The sequence below is a fragment of the Thamnophis elegans genome, chromosome 3, assembly GCF_009769535.1.
Source record: "Thamnophis elegans isolate rThaEle1 chromosome 3, rThaEle1.pri, whole genome shotgun sequence".
In the NCBI taxonomy this organism is placed as follows: Eukaryota; Metazoa; Chordata; class Lepidosauria; order Squamata; family Colubridae; genus Thamnophis; species Thamnophis elegans.
The window spans coordinates 2,222,444-2,241,250 of record NC_045543.1 but is presented as its reverse complement, the minus strand read 5'-3'; positions in this window follow the sequence as shown (position 1 = coordinate 2,241,250).

Below are 18,807 nucleotides of genomic sequence, written 5' to 3'. Positions count from 1 at the left end.
AAATTCCGTGGTGGAGGCGGCGTCCCAGCTCCAGCGGCTCCGAGGCGAGCGGCTTGGCCCTTCCGCTGGGCGCTCGGAGATGAAGGCGCGCTGGCGCTGAGTTGAGCGGCGAGCTTGACGAGCGCGCGGCTCCGGGAAGCCCCCCTTCTCCTCCCTGCTGGAAGCCGAGCGAGCCCCGCCGCCCACGGACTCCCGCGGCCGCCCCAGGGCTCCGGGAGGCAGGACCCGGAGGCAGCCCAGCCCTGCCGCCGCCCCGCGCCCTCCACCCGCTGTGCGAGAGGGGACCCCGCTTTCCCCTTGCCTGATGCGTCCCTGGCGGAGCTGAGCCATGCGGCGGAGGCTCCCGCTCTGGTTCCGGAGCTTGCTGTGCCTCTGGCCGGTCCTGGTGGGACCCGCGGCAGGTAAGAGGCGCCGTCGAGCGCCTCGTACAATGATTTATGTATGAGGTTTAAGTGACTGAGACACACTCCTGGCTACGCAGCAATGTTATTTCTGACTTAGTATACTATGAAATCCCCCAAATCCTCCCCACTCCAGGGGTAGGATACTATGAAATCCCCCAAATCCTCCCCACTCCAGGGGTAGGATACTATGAAATCCCCCAAATCCTCCCCACTCCAGGGGTAGGATACTATGAAATCCCCCAAATCCTCCCCACTCCAGGGGAAGGATACTATGAAATCCACATTTCCTCCCCACTCCAGGGGAAGGATACTATGAAATCCCCCAAATCCTCCCCACTCCAGGGGAAGGATACTATGAAATCCCCCAAATCCTCCCCACTCCAGGGGAAGGATACTATGAAATCCCCCAAATCCTCCCCACTCCAGGGGTAGGATACTATGAAATCCCCCAAATCCTCCCCACTCCAGGGGTAGGATACTATGAAATCCCCCAAATCCTCCCCACTCCAGGGGTAGGATACTATGAAATCCCCCAAATCCTCCCCACTCCAGGGGTAGGATACTATGAAATCCCCCAAATCCTCCCCACTCCAGGGGAAGGATACTATGAAATCCCCCAAATCCTCCCCACTCCAGGGGAAGGATACTATGAAATCCCCCAAATCCTCCCCACTCCAGGGGAAGGATACTATGAAATCCCCCAAATCCTCCCCACTCCAGGGGAAGGATACTATGAAATCCCCCAAATCCTCCCCACTCCAGGGATAGGATACTATGAAAGCCACATTCCCTCCCCACTACAGGGGTAGGATACTGCAAAATCCCCAATTCCTCCCCACTCCAGGGGAAGGATACTATGAAAGCCACATTCCCTCCCCACTCCAGGGGAGGAAATAAATATTCAAAAACATTATTGGTATCTATTTTTATTTTTGAAATTTACCGGTAGCTGCTGCATTTCCCACCCTAGGCTTATACTCGAGTCAATAACTTTTCCAGCTTTTTGGGGTAAAATTAGGTGCCTCGGCTTATATTCGGGTCGGCTTATACTCGAGTATATACGGTAATGACTGTCATGATTATAACTGCTTGCAATCTCATTTACCTGAAGGACCTGAGGATACAAACTTCATTAAAACAAACAGGAGAGATACCAACTTAGAGAGCCATGCAGAACATAGCACAAATTCAGAGCCAGTTCATGCCATCCCACAGCTTGCTTTAAGCCTTAGGTGACTGGCATTTATGGGTTGCACTCGGATCACAACCTTATGCACCTTTGATGCACCTGGAGGGTTTACCTGCCCAAGGACAGGATTCAGTGTATTAACCACAGGTACCATGGCCTGGATAGAGAACAAATGTCAAGGTTATATCTTTTTTATTATTATTATGTCCTTACTCTCTTTCAAATCCCACTGATTGGGGAAGAGAGACTGGTGAAATAGATCCAGATTGTTCTGTTTTCTCTTCCTGGCTGAAGCAACAAAACATTTCCCCTTTTAAAGAACACAGGAGGGGGTATGATGAGCCCTGATTCTTTGATGATCCTTCTGTTGGATCGGAACCAGAGATTTCTGATCATTGTACTTCACAGCATCGGAGATTACAAATATTATTAAACTTCGGTTAGAACTGAATGGAACAAGGATATAGTTTGGAATAAGGAGCTCCTTGGCACAGATCAGCAAAAAGTGTTTAACCGTAGCAAGAAAATTAGCAAATTAACAAAAACTAAGGATAAAATCTACTATGCTTATTTTTTAGCCTCAAGATTTTCATCATTATATTACTAAATATATTCACTAGTTGCTTTTGGCTAGATCTTGAAGAATCTTTATTGGGTAGATTTAGAATTGTGTAGGGAAATTTGTGATCTGTACGTAGTCAGGAACAGTGTTGAATTGGCTCTGTAGCCGAAAAAGAAGAATGAATGATTCTGTCTAATTCCAATTCAGTCCAATTCAGGATTATTTCACTTTTTTCCAATTCATAATCTCATGCTGTCCAATACATAAAAACCTCATGACATTTGTTTGTTCATTCATTCCCCACCTTTAATATTTTCACAAATAACTCAAAGTGGCAAACATCTCCAATACGCCTTCCTCCTATTTTCTCCACAATAGAAATCCTGTGAGGTGGATTGGGCTGAAAGAGAGTGACTGGCCCAAGGTCACCCAGCTGGCTTTCCTGGCTAAGGCGAGACTTGAACTCACTGTCTCTTGGTTTTTAGCCTGGTACATTAACCACTAGACATACATATGGGCACACAATAAACTACTACAAGGTGACCCAAATGCTACTCACTTGCTCGTTCGGCCTGCCTGCCTGCCTGCCCGCCTGCCCGCCCGCCCATCATCCATCCATCCATCCATCCATCCATCCATCCATCCATCCATCCATCCATCCATCCATCCATCTATCTATCTATCTATCTATCTATCTATCTATCTATCTATCTATCTATCTATTTATCTATCATCCATATCTACCTACTTGCCTACCTGCCTACCTATCCACTCATCATCTTGCACAGGATGCCTTTATCTGAGACTGTGTTTTGTATTTGGCTCCTATTTCTTGCTATTTCAAACCTTGTTCTAACCTTGATGGATCTTGAAATTCTAGTAGAAATCTTCCTCTCTCATTCACTCACTCTCAAACAAACACAAACACAGAAGTTGGATTGGATATATTTTCCAAAGGCTTGAAAGCAGCTCCTCTGCCATAACCCCCCCCTTCCCCTGATGCCTTCCGATCAAACTTTTTGAATTCCTCCCCCCTCCCCACAAACGCACCTTTTTCCAGCTGTTTCAGAGACGATTTCAACTCTGCTTCTGCCTCCCCTCATGAAAGGCCAGAGCTCTGAGTCAGACTGAGCTAGTTGCTCCCAGAGAACTCTAAAAAGCCTCTAAAAATGCCCTCTAGAGGAGGCGAGAGAATACGTGCCTCATTTGCATAAGGAATTCTTTGCTTGTTAACCCTTGCTTAACTCTTAAAAGGCGAAAAATTCCTTATGCACAGGAGGCCCCTATTTCTCTCGCCTCCTCCTATAGTTAACACTAAGCACTGTTCCAAGTCACTGTGACTTGGAATCTGGCAGCAACTACCTTGGCTTTAATTATTTTTAAAAAATTCTTTAAAATTCTTTCCTTTTCCTCATGACTGGTGAGGCCACACCTTCCCTGCCTCTAGTGACTGCACGTCCCTGGTCAGAACATATACCTAAAGATGGGCACAAGAGCCATTTCTTTTTTCCACCCTTTCCATTTATGTCACACAGGATATACCTGGGATATCATAGGGCTTTCCCCACTGCTGAGTTGATGTGGTAAACCACTGGTATAGCAATAACGTTTAGGCTTATATACCTAAGCTATAAACTGCCCTTTAGATGGCAGAAAAGTATGACAGTTTGAAATTTATCCTCTGCCAACTCCACCCTGCCTCCTTGGCCTACAGTTATTGAAATTTCTCCAAGGCAATTGGTGACAAAGCCTAATAGATTCTACACACCTTGAAGTTGCCCTTGAATGTTATCAGATTAAGAGGGAAAATATTATTTTAACTCAGGTGCTCTTAGGGCCAACTACAGCCTGGTCTCACCTGGATACTGGGGAAGACGAAGACCACAGTATATTATGGGGATATGGCAGAAAGCAATATTTTTCTGGGTGATGTTAAGGTTGTTCTCCGATGAAACTGGGAATTTTATTTATTTTATTCAGCGCATGGCATCGACAGAGGTCAGGCAAACACTGATGTACAACACCAATAAAACACATTATATATGCAGACACAAATGCAACAGGGGAAGAGGCCCACCCAACGGCCTTAAACAGATGAACGAAAACCGACAAATGCTGCAACAAATATAAAAGATGATTCAAGGCATCCTTAACAAACCCTCCATTTTTTGGTCACCTGGTTTTGACCCTGTCCCACCACGACCCCCTCCCTCAAATCATTTCAGACCTGCTGCTCTCTGCGCTAAGATGAATCTCGGGCCTTTTCCCCATTAGCGGCATGACATTTTCATGGATTCGGCCCTCATTCGCCTCCCCTCTCTCACACACACACCCATCACCGAAGTGATAAAAAGCTTCTTCTTGTGGCTGTCATCTTGGCAGAACGCTTGGATGATTCTCATTGATGCTCATGGATAAATATACTCCGAGGCAGAAATTCAGGTGGTTTTCCATATAAAACATGGATTCAGTCAGCCCCTTTGTTTTCTGTGGAGACTTCTCTCCGCATCCCTTCCCAAAAAAAAAACACCCCTCTGCTAATCATCTATTTTCTACATAACAATAACTAATCTTCTGTTTGATACATCGCCTTGAAAAGGGCGGTGGCACCATCAAAGCAGCCCGGGGCTTCTCTGGTCATAGCTGAGCAGTCGTGGCTCACCAGATTAGCCCGAGTTTATGACGGGCGCCTCGATTACAGCTACTGGAAGCTTCACAGCCAAGGCTGTGATCAGTCTGGAGCTCCATTAATCTAGTCCTTCTTATCCTTTTCATGTGTCGTATGATAATGATAATGAACCAGGAAGTACCCATTTGTAGACTGCACCGTTGACATCAACAATTCATCATTCTCTGTTTAATTAAGGGACAACAATAAAATGAAAATCACACCAAACAGCCTAGCCTCAGCTGAAGGATTCACGACTAGCGCTGGAGTAAATGACACCCTGGCCAGCAGTGCCCTCCACAGATGAGCTCCAGGAAACCAAGGTGACTGGAGTGGCAGTCTAAAGGGCGCCACAAATCCCGAGGAGGCCTCTGGCTCTGCTCCACCAGTCATGTAAATTGTGGGTCGGGTGTAAAATGTGCATCGGGAAGACTGAGAGATAAAAGCACATGGGAATCACAGAAAGGCAAGCAATTAAACAGCTGTTCCAGGCTTGGCAGGAAGAAATAGGGATGTTCTGGAAGTGGAACTGGGTTTGAATTGCAATTGTGCTGTGCCTGGTTTGGGGGTATTCAAATTCTGTAGCAAAGATTGGGGTTCAGAAAAGAGAAAGCATGGGCAAATTTGCCCAGTTTGTTTCACGTCCTTCTTCTTCTCCTTTTTTTTTTTTTTTACATTTTAACAAGAATCCACATCATTTAGCAATGCTGTTTTTTAAAAAATATAGCTTGAGCATGTAGATTTTGCACAATGTAAAGTGGCTGTGTACATGTTTTTCCCCTCTCCAATTTCCTGCACAGTTCCATTTAATATATACCTTTTTGTTCATCCTGTTGAAATAGCAAACTGCATAAGAAAATTCTGGAAAGTTCAAATTGTATTGTATAAGTGAATGCAATGGTTTGGGAAAGTGAAAATTAGGCCGGTTAACGTAAAAAAGAAGTTGAAAACCTCAGGCAAAATAAGTTATTTTCATCCAAGCTTTTCATTAATAATGGATGTCATTTATTTCATAATTCTATCCTGAAAATCCACAAGAGATTCCTCACCCCACCCCGAATCATTTCCATTTTATGAAAGGGAAAAGGAATTCTGAAGAAGAGCGGTGATGTTGGTAATAAATATAAAATCTCCAGAATGAGAGGTCAAGTTCTGAATCGACTGGGTAATATCAATTGTGTTATCAATGTATTAGCGCTGATGTCACCTGAGTGGGGTTTTGTTACAGCCTTTTGGTTTCAAGATGAGAAAATACATGATGGATAAAAAAATTGAGAACAATGGGCCTGCTTGGACTTCTTAGGACAGTCAAAAGAAGTCGCATGCTGTACAGACAGCTTCTTACCTCGGAAAGGGGGGTATTACAATTAAAATCTTTAGAGGTATTAAAAGAGGAGAAGGTAGTTCAAACATGGTTCCAGTATGGCCAATTACAGGCTAGGTGGAAAATAGATCAAAAAATTGGTTTTATCCAAGTTGAGGATAACTTGTTTAAACAAATAAGAGATCAAAGCTTAATGCATATAAAGAGGATATATAATGTATTAATACAGATGGATTCGGAAACAGAATTAGTTAAAGATTGTATGATAAAGTGGGCTCAAAATATTGAAGAACCAATCATGTTGGACACGTGGGAAAGAATATGGGTAAGAAATGTGAAATTTACACAAGCACAAAACCTGAGAGAAAATTTTTATAAGATGTTTTATAGATGGCATTTAGATCCTAAAAAGCTGGCTTCTATGTATCTGAATGTACAGCCTAAATGTTGGAGGTGTGGTTCTCTCGATGCTACATATTATCATATATGGTGGACCTGCCAAAAGGTTAAGGCATTCTGGATAAAAATATGGTGGGTTATGCAAAATATTTTTAAAAGAAGGATAAAGTTTATTCCTCAGTTATTCTTACTAGGTATATGTACTGACGTTACAGTGGTAGAGACTAACTTGATTCTGCACCTAATAACTGCAGCAAGACTGTTGGTGGCGCAATACTGGAAGAAGGAAGACTTGCCTACAATCCAAGAATGGACATTGAAAGTCACAAACTTAGCCGAGATGGCTAAAATATCGGCATATCTTAAAGATCACTCAAATGAGAGATATAAATGAGACTGGAAAAAATGGATTGACTATATACAAAATAAATACGGGACCAAGAAATTCCAGTTAGCCTATGCTTAAGATCAGAAATGATTTAAACTGTTAAAAGTTAGTTCAGTAAGAAGAAGCTAAGGTCAATGTAGAATGTCATTAATTTCTTTATTTCTTTTTTCTCAATAGATTTTAGACTGTGTTTGTTAAAAATCCATACCGTGTACGGGTTCTGGGAAGTCGGGGGGGAGGAAGGAGGAGGGGGGTTGGGGGGTGGAGGGAGGGAGGGGCATACAAAAAAATTGTACTTCAATGTTTTAATGATTGACGAATGATGAAATATTTGTGTTTTTTTAAAGAAATAAAACCTTATCTGTTAAGAAAAAAAGAAGTTGCATGCTGTTGTTTATGATTATACTTTCTTTTTCAACTGATGCTTTTGCAATGTGAAGATACCTGGAGAAATAAAGAAGCTAGCTGTGGAAATGATATGCAAAACTGTATGACTTATATACTGTAGGTCAGAGATGAAATCAGCTTACCTTCGCTACCAGTTTGCAAATGTGAGTCGGCCCGCCCGCTGGCTTCATCTGCATGCACCACCTCCGCATATGCGTAGGATCTTCCGCGCATGCACAGAGTGTCAAAAATGGGATGTGATGACATCCGGCCAGGTGGGTGGAGCCTGCTACCAAGTGTGCCTGCCAAGGTAACTAGGGGGTGGAATCTGCTGTGCCACGCGATTTAGATTAGCTAGGAAGCAGGAAATCGGATGATTCTAGCTAATATAAATCACGCGTCACAACTATCATTGGAAATACTGGTTCACCCAAACTGATAACAGTTTTTACTACCAGTTCAGGTGAACTGGTAGCATTTTTACTACTGGTTCAAGCAAACCGGTCCAAACCGGTAGCATTTCATCCCTACTTTAAGTCTTGGACATCTTGAAGGCAAGAAAAGAGAGAAGAGGTTAGGATAGCGGGTTTAGGATAGGGAAACCCAGGACCCAGGTTCAAATTCACTTTCAGCCATGGGAATTTGTAAAACCGGGAGAAAACTACAAGTAGTCCTCAACCTACAACCATTTGTTTAACAATGGTTCAAAGTTACGACAGCCTTAGAAAAAAAATGACTTACGATCTGTTCTCAAAGTTATGACAGTTGCACCATACATGTCATGTAACTCTGACCCTTGACCACTGGCTCAAATTTACCACAGTTGGGGCTTGTGATGTGATGTGAGTCATGTGATCTGCCAGAGATTTGCCACCTTCCTAGCCATCTTCCGACAAGCAAAGTCAATTAAGGACTTCCAAAGAGAGACCGCCTACTGCCAATCACCTCCACTAGACCGATAAGATCGCATAGATTAGGCCTCCTCCGAATTCCATCAACCAGCCAGTGTAGACTGGCAACTACCCAGAGGAGAGCCTTCTCGGTGGCTGCTCCGACCCTCTGGAACGAACTCCCTGTGGAGATTCGGACCCTCACCACCCTCCAGACCTTCCGCACCGCCCTTAAAATCTGGCTATCCTGGCAGGCCTGGGGTTAAAGACTCTAACCCCTACTCGAATTGTACGACTGTTGAGTTCTTAAATGATGTTGTGTCTTTATGTTGTAAATTGTTTGTCCTCCCCCCAGTGAGCTGCCTTGAGTCCCCCCAGGGAAAAGGGCGGCATACAAATAAAGTGAACTAAAAAAAAAAACTAACTAAAAGGGTGCACGGAATCCTTGAAATGTTTCCACAGCATGAAGAAGTAACCATAAGAGATGTAAATTGAAGGAAAGAGAAATGCAGCAAGTGGAGGCAGAAGGATCGTTCCACTTTTTCTCAGCTTTCCAGTGGGAAAGAGGTATTTTTTGTAACATTAATAGGTTTGTTCCAATACCCCAGGCAGAAGAAAATCCTACCCAACCTTGAGAGAATGAGGAGTAAGCTGTATGTGCCAGGCATCAGTAGGGATGTAACAGAAATCCATTAGAGATTATTCTTATGTCAAAATGCATTGATCTGCAAATTCTGCCCTAGTCCGGGCAACAGGAGGGAAAGAGCCTGTGGTTCCTATTTGTCCTTCACTAGGAAAGCTTATAAATATCAGCAAGGAATATTAAATAAAAAGAGGGATTATATTTCAAAAAGTAGGTCAATGCTGTGACACATTTAATTATAAATTATGTAGAGAAATGTGAAAGAGAAGGAGGGGAGCGAAAAGGGAAAAATCTTCCTGAAAATATTGCCCCCAGCAGGAGAGGGTATTTTAGATGTTTTCTTTTTTTTATAGTGCTGGAAAAATCCCAACTTGGATTAGCTGAGTCTTCCCTATCTGTGCTAGATGGGAATTTGGGGAAATGTAGTTCCAGTGAATCATGAGGATTCCGGGTTAAAGAAAGATTTGCTGCTCGAAGCAAGTAGAAAAAAAAAATCAAAAGAACCACTTCCTTCAATATTTGGATGGGATACGCAAGGCCACCAAACCTCCAAACCCCCTTGTATCAGATTTACTCTCCAATTATTGCTGGGGGAGAAATAGTGGAGGCGTCTGGTCTTAGTACCAAGTCAAATGTTCAGTTAATTGTAATAATTCGTGGTGACTTCACAACCACTCCAGGAAGACCTTCTTGAACCACTGCTGGCACAATATCTTGATCCGACTAGGGGTCCTACATCTAGCAGACCAGAGGTGGGTTCCTACCAGTTTGCACCTATTCGGTAGAACCGGTTCGTCCAATCTACCGAACCGGTTAGAAGAGGTTCCACCAGTGGACCTGGAAAGCAGGCCACACCTACAGAAGAGCTTCCAACAATTTTTGGAAACCCACCACTGGTCCTTGGATGTGATTATTCTACACTATCATGCTCATATTTATAAAACTCAGTGTCTCTGTGAAAGGTAAGGATGACTACTGCGTTTGTGGTGCAATCAGAACATGGCGTGTGTTGAAGTTGTTTTAACGCAAACCAAAGATGCCTTTTAAAAAACAAGTTTACATCATATTCTTATGCATGCCAGTGCTGGGTGTGAGGTAATTTAGGGTGATTCTGACAAGTGTCGTCGGCATCTTCATATCCGGTCACATGGGCGGCAAGCCACTCCCACAAAGGAGGCCACACCCACAGAGTAGGTTCGAACAATTTTTAAAACCCACCACTGTAGCAGACCTACATATAAGTCAGTTTATCAGTTCAAGATTACAAAGAAGAAAAAGTGGACAGAATGAATGGATCTCCTTGGCTTTTAGCTATAGGCAGCTGTGATGGGCTGGTAGATAACATGTTGTACAGATTTCATATTAATAACTACCTGCCCTGTTTCTGTATGAAAAGAAAAAAAAACATATTAGCAATAGCACTTAGACGTATATACCGCTTTACAGTGCTTTACAGCCCTCTCTAAGCAGTTTACAGAGTCAGCATGTTGCCTTCAGCAATTTGGGACCTCAGAAGGATGGAAAGGCTGAGTCAACCTTGAGCCTGGTGAGATTTGAACTGTCAAATTGCAGGCAGCTGGAAGTCAGCAGAAATAGCCTGCAATACTGCACTCTAACCACTGCACCACCACAGCTCATATTATAAAATAATTATTGCTAAAGCTTCCTGTACATAGGAAAAGTGAACAAGATGAAAGAGAAATGGCAGAGTTGAACTATGCTTAGACCATCTTTGTAACTCACTGTAGCATATTGGCTATTTCTGAGATTTGGAAGTAAAAATCTGCTTAATGCAACTCAGTACTAGATATAGGAAGCATGAGAACAAATTTTATTATAATTTGAGTCAATTATTTTACTCAATATTTATTGAGTAAAATAATTCAACAAATATGAGAATAGACAATTCAGTATCTCAGGTGATTTGTACATCCTTGCAAACCAAATTCTTTCCAATCCAAAGACAAATTGCTGAAAACAGAAAGATCTCAAGATCAGCACAGATTGCTGTTTGAATCTCTATCGTTCTTCTTCAAGTCTCGTTCTGTGTTCTGCCTATCAGAAAGCATCTCTCTGTAACTCTTGTCTTTATGCCGCTTGACTTTTCCTCAATGACAGCAACAACGAAGAATCCTTGAAAGACTACAGCTTAATAAATTTATTATCATGGAAATGTTTGTAGACTGTAGTCTAATTAAAGCTTATAGGATAATAAATTGGTTGAGTCTCTTCAAACGACTAACAGGATACCTCTCTGAAACCCTGTCAAGGATGTGTTAATTATGGTTTGTTTGCTTGTTTGTTTGTTCTCACAGGTCTTTGAACACCTAGATGCGTACTTTTATAGAGACCAATTTGCAGTCTCAAACCAAATGATTTCACAGTGCGTTGGCACTGATGCGCCTCAGCTGAGTCCCCTGATTTAGAGATGCCGTTAGTAAATATATCGAAGGATGGTGGAGGAGATGAGTGAAAAGAAATATATGGGAAAAAGCAGAAAGACAAGTAACAGAGGGATAGAGAGATGCCAAGAACATATCTAAGATTGTTGTTTTTTTAAGGGATCTTGGGCTAGCTGTGTCAAAAATGCACTATTTTCAAAATGTGCATTAAAATTAGAACGTGCACTTCTTACTCCTATAATTGACATTCTCGTCGTATAAATAGAAGCCAAACAAAATGAAAACCACTTACCTCTCTCAGGGGGTACTTTACATACAGAAATTGCAGCATTTATAATAAAAATCTAAGTAAGGAGAAATCAGCAGTGGTGCTTGTGGTAACCCCTCCATGGAGTGTAGATAATTTGGGGGAGGGGGAGTTTCTAATGAGTCAGGCGTGACCCCTGGCGAATGATGGAATGACATCCCGGCAGTTTTCTTGGTAAGAGTTCAGAAGCGGCTTCTTTAGAAATCCTTCTTCCCAGGATTGAGAGATCGTGACTGGCCCAAGGTCGCCCAGCTGGCTTTGTCTCCCAAAAGTGGGACTAGAACTCACAGTCTTCCAGTTTCTAGTCTGGTGCCTTAATACTATCAACAAACAGTGTAGATCCATAATGGCGAACCTGTGGCACGTGTGCCACAGGTGGCACGCAGAGCCATATTTGCTGGCACGCCAGTTGTCAGCCCCAGTGTGCATGTGTGTGCCAGCCAGCTGATTTTTGGCCTTCCGGAGGGCCGGGGGAAGAGGCCATTTTCGCCTTCCTCAGGCTTTAGGAAATTTCCAGAGGCTGGGGAGGGCTAAAAACAGCCCCAATGAGCCAATTTTGACACCCATAAGAAAAAGGTTTGCCATCACTGGGGTAGACGGTTATTTATCCTACATAGTATAATTAAGCTTTATGTTACATTGTATGATGTCTAATTATGAGGTGTAAGTTTCACACAGATTGTCAGTCAATAGCTTGTAGATGATCTTGCTACATCAGTACAACTTAAAAGTTTTACCTCATGACTTACTCTTAAGACATTTATATGTCATAAAGTCATTAGGCAGATCATATTAGTGGTCAGCGGGATTTAAAATTATGAATTTAGTGGTCCCTGAGGTCCGAAAGTTTGGTGAGCCCTGTTCCAGATGTCATAGGTTATCAGTTTTGAGAGTCTTCAGACAGCATGGACAATGGAGAGAACGGAATTTGTGGCTCTCCAACTTTAGCAGCTGCAAGTCCTCCCCAGCCCCTTTACTTTATCAGAGGTATTACAGATGATGGAGGAGGGAAGCTAACACATTGTGAGTTGCCTCAAGCTATCCTCTGAACTCCTGGATGATCCAAATGAGATTCAATTACTTTGATTTCACACAACAGGCAAAGATAGTTATGCTGGCCATAATGGAAATGTCAGCATTCTTTCCTAAGGGAAACACTTTCATTAGGCCTGCCCAAAGGTCACGAAATGGAAAGCCAAATGAAAACTGGCGTCTTGTTTTGTAGGTTTTGAGTTGGTTGGTCCTATAAATATATTTTATTTTTTTAAAAAATGGATTTGAGGATTTGTTACATCACACTGAGTGGTTTTAGGTGATATGTTAACTACATTGTATGCTTAATTTGGTTTGGGCTAAGCGATCTTTGCAGACCCAGATGATAATAACTGATTAAACCAATCATGGCTTAGTGGTTTCCAAAAAACCCTACAATGGCTGTTTGTAGGGTTAGAGGCTCCCATATAAGCTTTGTTTGATGTTTGCCCATCATGTTTGAAGAGGACACATTTAACCAGTTGTGGGCTGTCCACAATGTGTCTGCAGGTGGCTGGTAAGGCCTATATGGGCACGAAACCTTTTGCCACATGTTGGGCAGACATGTGTGGGCAGCATTTGCAGCTCTGGCTTTGTAGAGTGTTTGCTTCTCTTGTGCTACGGTAGTTCTTCTGTCCTCAGATGTCTGGCAGCCCTGGTAGATCCACGTGTGCCATGCCGATCGATCTTGTGCCAGGGTTTCCCAGGAGGTGGAGTCAATATCCAGGGACTTGAAGGAGGCTTTCAACGTGTTTATGAAGGTTTGTCCAAAATATTAATCAAAAATCAAACCGATTCTGATTAGCCAAGTGTAAAATTTAAGTCATGCTTTTTGATCCAAAACTCTAAGTCCTTATTTTCCTTCTCCATAATGCATCACGACTGTGTCACAAAAACAAAATTTAAGCTGGTTAATTCTTGCAATGCAAGCTCCATTGCTTACATGTGTGTGTGACATCACAACACCCCAGTGAAAGGAAGAGAGTTTGCATGGTGAAGGTGCAACCCTTGTTTTGTGATTTGTCTGTCCTCTCCCTCCCTTGTTATTCCATTTCCCCAGCTGAATAGGTACGTGGTTCAACTCACTTCGAGATAGATAAACAAGGTTTTATGCAGACTATGGTTGAAAATGAAGACATATTGTGTCCTGTCAATTTAATTCCTATGGGCAAAAAACCTGGGACCAGATTACAGACATATGATTGAAGAACTAGGACCCCTTAATTCTTTCTCCTGGTCTGAGACACACAAGCCCTAAAGAGAAGTAATCAGGTGGTGCATTTTGGATGGCCCTGGGTTAGAAAACATGGAATCATAATGCTTTTTTGGCAGAAGAGTTGATTTCACAACACAGACTAAAGCTATTAAATTCATTGCTGTTAAACAAATTATGAAACTTTCAATTGTTTTTCTGTTATGGAACATTGATTATATTCAGATTCTGGCTATATTTGGAAGTCTGAAAGCTTTTAACCAAAAAAAAAAATGCAGCTAGAACAAGTTAGCAATAGCAAGTTGGGTGGAAGTTATTAGAAGGCGGGGAAGAAAGCAAAAAGGGGAGACTTAGGCTGCAATCTACCCAATCTATATCCAATTCAAATTTATTAGAAAAATATCTAACCTCCAAATAACCTTCTTTCCGTTTTCAATAACAGTGCCAAAGAGAGGGATTTGGGGAAGTCGATAGAGAAGCCCACCGAAGGGTGCTGGGTCAATGAGTTGGTTGTTGGTGGGTTCTTTTCACTTTAGAGACAGAAACCACTCATTGATTAAACTATTGGATAGTTCCTAGGCAACTTATTGGTTGTCTTAGTTTTCATTCAACTGCCAATGGCTCTCTCTAGATGTCAATCAAGAGATTGACATAATCAATATTAAAGGACACAGACATCTGTCAGTCAGAAGGGCTACTCTTTCCGAAGACCTGATGCAAACATCCAGGGATCACATGAGGTGTTTTATTCATGTTGGAGCAAATGCAAGGCTAATCTCCTTTCGGGTCCAGCTGGGTAACTCTTTGAGGAGGAAGGGTCCCCCAGGGGTGAAGGCCCCCTCACACGGACCAATTCCTCATCTAGGGGGTTTCTGGTTTGGCATGGCTCACTGGGCATAAATATCCAGCATTGTTTTGAGGCTGTAAGTTTCCCCCTTTGTGGGAAAGTACCTAAATAGCAGGGGTGAAATTCAGCAGGTTCTGACATGTTCTGGAGAACCGGTAATGGAAATTTTGAGTAGTTCGAAGAACCGGCAAATACCACCTCTATCTGGCCCCAGGGTGAGGAGGGAATGGAGATTTTGTAGCATCCTTCCCCTGGAGTGGAGTGGGAATGGAGATTTTGCAACAACCTTCCCCTGAAGTGGGGAGAGAATTGGGATTTTGCAGTATCCTTCCCCAGGAGTGAGGAGGGAATGGAGATTTTGCAGTATCCTTTCCCTGCCACGCCCACCAAGCCATGCTCACAGAACCAGTAGTAAAAACTTTTTGAATTTCACCATTTCTAAATAGCTATTCTTGCATGCAAGGGCAACCACCATTAGAGTGAAACAGGTCGTAAACCATAGAAAGCCGTCTTGTAAAAACTCCTCTAAGAAGGACTCTGTGTATCTTTTGTCTGTTAGCATGGGTGTACAACCCGACAAACAGATAACAAGGTAGATAGAGAGTAAGAGAAAATCTTAATGTTTCTTTCTCAAAGAAAAAAAGGGGAAAAAATATTTGTAACGGTGTGCCAGGAGAAGGGGACCCAGGCGCGTAAAAGCAAATACGGGGCTTTCCCAACAGTTTAACCCTTGTTCCCCTTCCAAATAGTCTGAGGCAGGATCTCGCTTTCGCATCCCGGGTTTCTCATGTTACATAAACAGGGCTTGGCTGCTTTCTTCGATAGGAGCATCTGCTCCGCTGAGAGTCCCCAGTGAGGCAGCTTTGTTTTGTCCAAGGCACCGATCGTGAGTAATGGATCTGGCTAAGTCTGATAGCGCATGATGTAATTGTCAGAGGATTTTAATTATCAGCACATTTCATGTGGGATTTTTTCTCTCTCTCCCCCTCACCTCCCTCCCTCCCCCCCCCTGCAATCCTCAGTTTGGGGTTTGGTTCTCTTTGAGATGGTTTTGAATTTGCATAAACTTTGGCAAGTTCAGATAGGCCAGGAAGGAGCTGACATATTTGCATGTCTAATCTTTTCCTCCTCCTTCTCCTCCTGCTGCAGCAGCAAAAGAAATAGGAGAAACTGCGCAAGCAATTGGCAAAATATATATATATGAAATGATTGGTGGTGCAGCAGCAGCATCTTCAAGGGGATAGATATCGAGGGGGGGATGCAGATTACAATCCAAATGTTGCACGCGAAGCTTTAAAAATATATTCTCATGATCCCATCGGGCATGCAATAGATGTAGAAATGTCAACAGTAATTGAAAGTGGCAATCACTCCATATTCTTTCCAGCCCAGTTGTCCTTGGACTCGGTTTTAATGACAGGGTCACGGGAGGGGGGGGGAATGTGTGTCAATGTACAACAACTTGGAGGAGTCGATTTCAGGGTCTCCTGTTTATGTAAGAACAGGCCAAGGTTCAAACTCCCGGGAGGGCCAGGTTTAGAGTTTTGCTCAGCCTGTTTTACTAAAAATTATTCAAGTTGTTTGCCATTTTTAGTTTAGTTTAATTTGGATGCTTTATTTCATCTCCACGTTCCAATGTTCCTTTTTTTTTAAAGAAAACAAAATAAAAAGCAAATCTTAGACCAGAGGGCGTCAACCTAAGTGATAACGGAGTCATCTCTGGATGCCTGAGAGATCCTGGCTAAGTGAAGTAAACAGAAGAGGCCAGGTACAGATGTGCTCTTCCATAGATAGAAGATTGTCTTACCTCAATGGCTGAATATTCACTCTGTACATGACAGGCCTCAAGTGAACAATACACATTGCGTTGAATGAAAGCCTAATTAAGCTTTTCACAGCAAGTCCTCACAGCCAAAATGGATGGGGTTATCGTAGTTTAGAGAGTATTTTGGAGGTACTGTATAGGCAGTCCTTGATTTACGACCACAGTTGGGATTGTAATTCAGTCCCTAAGCGATGTAGTTGTTACGTGAGTCATCATGAGACTGGACCCAATGTTATGAACCATTTTTACCATGGCTGTTAAGTAAATCACATGACCTTTACGTGAATCGTACTTGTATTGATATTTGAGTAAGGTATCTCCATGCAGCAGTGGTCTCCAACCTTGGCAACTTTAAGACTTGTGGACTTCAACTCCCAGAGTTTGCTTGTTGAAAGCTGTCTGGGAAGGCTGCAGATTACAATTTACATGACTAATTGTAATTGCAATCATTAGAAACGTGAGCCAGATGCCCAGCACTGAATTGCAATCTTGTGACTGTGGAGGTTGTGTGACAATCATAATTTCGAACAAGAGTGGGGTAAATCACTTTTTCCGAAGCCATCGTAACTTTGAATCATCGTTAAATAAATGCTCACAAATCGAGGACCATCTGCATTAAGGAATAAAATGGATGTCTTATGCTTCTGAAGTGCCCCATTCATCCCTTAAATTCATCGCCAACCAAAAGAGAAAAAAGAAAGCTTTGACCTTGTCCATTCTGGACAAAAGGGAAACCGGCAGGCAGGATGCACTTTTAAATCGCCTTTAGTAAGTTACAAATTCGATTGCAAGCATCTCTCGGTGATGGATTTCAAGCCGCAGGAAAGGTCTCTAAGACTTTTGTAAAGAACTGCTAGTTATAACCAGGGACATTTGGCTGCGTGGCCCAGTTGCCGAAGAACTGATTTAGGAAACAAGAAAAACATGAGCACCCACAAGGTGGCAATAGCTGCCAGGAATAAACGATGGGTGAGAAGTCTCCTTTTTTTCCCCCTCATAGAACCTCAGGCAATCAATAGATGTTAACAAATTTATATAAAGCCTAATGGAAAGCAAAGACGTGGGAAGGATTTATTGGGGCTCCCAATGGCCTTGCCTTTCTTTAGTGGTGAAATGAAATGCTTCGACACATGTACTTGAGGGAGGAGTCCCCAGGTGCCCACTCTCTCGAAGGAACTCTGCATCCATGCATTGATATCTGAGTAAGGTATCTCCATGCAGCAGTCATATAGGGCAGTGGTCTCCAACCTTGGCAACTTTAAGACTTGTGGACTTCAACTCCCAGAGTTCCTCAGCCAGCTTTGCTCTGGGAGTTGAAGTCCACAGGTCTTAAAGTTGCCAAGATTGGAGACCACTGATATAGGGTCTAGGAGAGCAGGTCCAACCCATCTGGCCCTTCTCCAACTGCCAGGAGTCATGTACCACTCCCCCATGGATTTAGCCATATGACAGCATTCTCTTCACCGCTGCCTGCAGTCCATCTGCAACTTCTTCATCTGAAATGCCTTTTTCTCTCTCCCGTATTTGTTTTGTGTATAGTCAATCCATTTTTTCCAGTCTCATTTATATCTCTCATTTGAGTGATCTTTAAGATATGCCGATATTTTAGCCATCTCGGCTAAGTTTGTAACTTTCAATGTCCATTCTTGGATTGTAGGCAAGTCTTCCTTCTTCCAGTATTGCACCACCAACAGTCTTGCTGCCGTTATTAGATGCAGAATCAAGTTGGTCTCTACCGCTGTAAAGTCAGTACATATACCTAGTAAGAATAACTGAGGAGTAAACTTTATCCTTCTTTTAAAGATATTTTGCATGATCCACCATATTTTTATCCAAAATGCCTTAACCTTTTGACAGGTCCACCATATATGAAAATATGTAGCATCGAGAGAACCACATCTCCAACATTTAGGCTGTACATTCAGATACATAGAAGCCAGCTTTTTAGGATCTAAATGCCATCTATAAAACATCTTATAAAAATTTTCTCTCAGGTTTTGTGCTTGTGTAAATTTCACATTTCTTACCCATATTCTTTCCCACGTGTCCAACATTATTGGTTCTTCAATATTCTGAGCCCACTTTATCATACAATCTTTAACCAATTCCGTTTCCGAATCCATCTGTATTAGTACATTATATATTCTCTTTATATGCATTAAGCTTTGATCTCTTATTTGTTTAAACAAATTATCCTCAACTTGGATAAAACCAGTTTTTTGGTCTATTTTCCACCTGGCCAAGAAGGGCTACCTATAGACAGGCAAAATCCTTGGCAAGGTGCTTTCATCGGAAGTCATAGAGCCTTCTTTTGAACCTCCCCCCAC